This window comes from Tupaia chinensis, unplaced genomic scaffold (genome assembly GCF_000334495.1).
Source record: "Tupaia chinensis unplaced genomic scaffold, TupChi_1.0 Scaffold000271_1, whole genome shotgun sequence".
Taxonomy (NCBI): Eukaryota; Metazoa; Chordata; class Mammalia; order Scandentia; family Tupaiidae; genus Tupaia; species Tupaia belangeri.
This window is the reverse complement of record NW_006159752.1, coordinates 2,092,907-2,095,391: the sequence shown is the minus strand read 5'-3', so window position 1 is coordinate 2,095,391 and position 2,485 is coordinate 2,092,907. Positions and strand designations below refer to the sequence as shown.

The window sequence follows — 2,485 nt, the reverse complement described above, 5'->3', positions numbered from 1 at the left end:
AACTCACGCCGGGTGCGTGTGCGTGCGTGCCCGAGATCCCAAGAGGAGAATGGAGGAGAAGGGATTGCGGTGTAACCATCCCCCTTGGGGGGTGATTTCTCGCTTTCTGTCTCTATGTCTCTGTCTGTCTGTCTGGAGAGTGCACGCACCCTATAGTGAAAACCTCTCCTAAAAATAAAAATTAAAAAAAAAAATAATAATGATTTTTATACATTCAATTCTATACATCAGTTAGCTTGTATAGAGAATTTACCCAAAATGAAAGACATCTCAGACTAGTCCAGTTGAGAATACTATGTACATCGTTATCAGCAGGTAATAAACCATTTATCCATTTTTTTTTCAGTACAAAAACGGCCACTCTGTTTATTTACTGATCAGATTGCACTTTATTTCAGTACAAAAATGGCCACTCTGTTTATTTACTGATCAGATTGCAAAAATAATCATGGTGGATACCTTAGTTAATTATTCCAATAAGTCTGTTGATCTGGTCCTCCCTGTTGCAAGCATCTCCACCAGCTACAAAATGGATGGTCTTTTACTTCATTCCACCTTATGGAGAAGAAAACTTGAAGGGCCACAGGAAGTTATTTGCTTCTTTGATGCATTTTCCAAAAGTATAGATTTCATGAATCAGATCCTCCATACAGATGATGCCAAATTTACCAAGATATTGAGCAATCGAAGAGTTATCTGTCAAAGCAATGCACTTCTTACTGATTTTGCCATAACCGTATTTGTAGATCAATTCATTCACTGACTTCAGGTTCGGATACCCCATGCAATATATGGTTCCACAATTCTTAGCATGTTAATTGAGACCTTGTTGACCTTAACAAAGGAACCACTGAAGATCTGGTGAAGACGAAGAAACTGCAACACCTTTCGAACCTCGGGGCTCATTCCATCGATACCTCTGATCCTGATGACAAATGCCAGTTTGGGTTCTGTAGGTGCATAGAAGTCGCCAGTTTTTCTTGCCTTTCTGGCCATGTGAATCTGTCTGTACATATGTCTATATTCCTTATGATAATGCATAGCTTTTTCATAAACAAGCTTCCTCCTTGCCTTTTGAAGTATCTTTTGAGCAGACTTCTTTCTCAGGCATTTGATCTTCAGCTCCACAAAACTGCTTTGCTTTTTCTTAATGGTTTCTGACACAGCAGGAACCTTTTTTCTTGGTGGCTGCCTTTGTAACAGGAGCCTTTTTCTTGTTTTTTTTTGCCACAGCATAAGCCTTCTTTTTCTTCTATTGACTATCCTCCATGGTTCCAGCTGGAAAAGGAAAAGAGGAAGCTAGCCCCATTTGCCCATTTTTAAAAATTGGATTATCAGGTTTATGTGAATGAGCTGTTTGAGTTCTCTTTATTTTGGTTACCAATCTCATATCTGATGCATAATTTGCAAATATTTTCTCCCATTCTACGAGTTGTCTCTTTACTCAGTTTATTGTTTTCTTTGCTGTGCAAAAGTGTTTTAGTTTGATGTAATCTCAGTTTTCTATTCTTGAATATGTTATCTGTGCTTTGTAAATTTTATTTAATACTTTTATCACTCAAATATTTTCAAGTGCTCCCTCTGTGTTTTCTGCTAGCAGTTTTATAGTCTGAGGATCTTTGATCCATTTTGTGTTGATTTTTGTTAATAGTGAGATAGAGATCCAGTTTCATTTCTCTACAGGTGGATATCAGTCTTTTCAGCATCATTGGCTGAAAATGCATTCTTTTCTTTATTCAATTTTGTACTCTTTGTTCAAAATCATTTGAATGCATGTTTTGGGCCTTATTTTCAGATTTCCTATTCTGTTTCATTGATCTTCAAGTCTGTTTTTGTGCCAGTACCATGCTATCTTGATGATCACAGCTCAGTAAGATATTTTGAATTTGGGTAGTGAGATTGTCTTGGTGATACAGGGTCTTTTTTAAGTCTAGACAAATTATATAATTTTTTTCTATTTTTGTGAGGAGTGTCACTGGTAGATTAATCAGAATTGCATTGAATTAATAAATTAATTTGGGTAGAATATAAATATTGATTGTATTGGTTCTTATAATCCAAGAACAAGGGATATATTTTCATTGTTTTTTTGTATCATATTGCATTGATTTTTCAGTTTTTTATATTTTTTCTTGTAGAGGTCTTTCATGTCTTTAGTTAGGTTTAGTTTTAAAGTTTTCTTTGATTTTGCTTTGGTTTGTTTTTCACTTTATGGCTATTATAAATTGGATGGATTTCTTTCTCAGTCTGATCATTGTTGGTGTATTAAAATGCTATGGTTTTTTGTATAATGATTTTTTATCCTATCACTTTAATGAATTCATTCATCATAGTTAGGAGTCTTTTCATGGATTCCTTAGGATTTTCTATACACATAGGGGCAATTTCATTTCCTCCTTTCCTATTCAAATGCCTTTTATTGTCCTCTCTTTTTTTTTTTTTTTTTTTTTTTTTTGGGGGGTTTCCCTTATGGGGGGTGTGTGCT

The 2,485-nt window shown here is 35.1% G+C and overlaps 1 pseudogene; it reads right to left on the bottom strand.

Annotated features, from left to right (window-relative positions):
* Window positions 1-460: 460 nt before the first annotated feature.
* Window positions 461-2,485, bottom strand: part of LOC102501659 (60S ribosomal protein L7 pseudogene) — a 3,871-nt pseudogene continuing 1,846 nt past the window's right edge.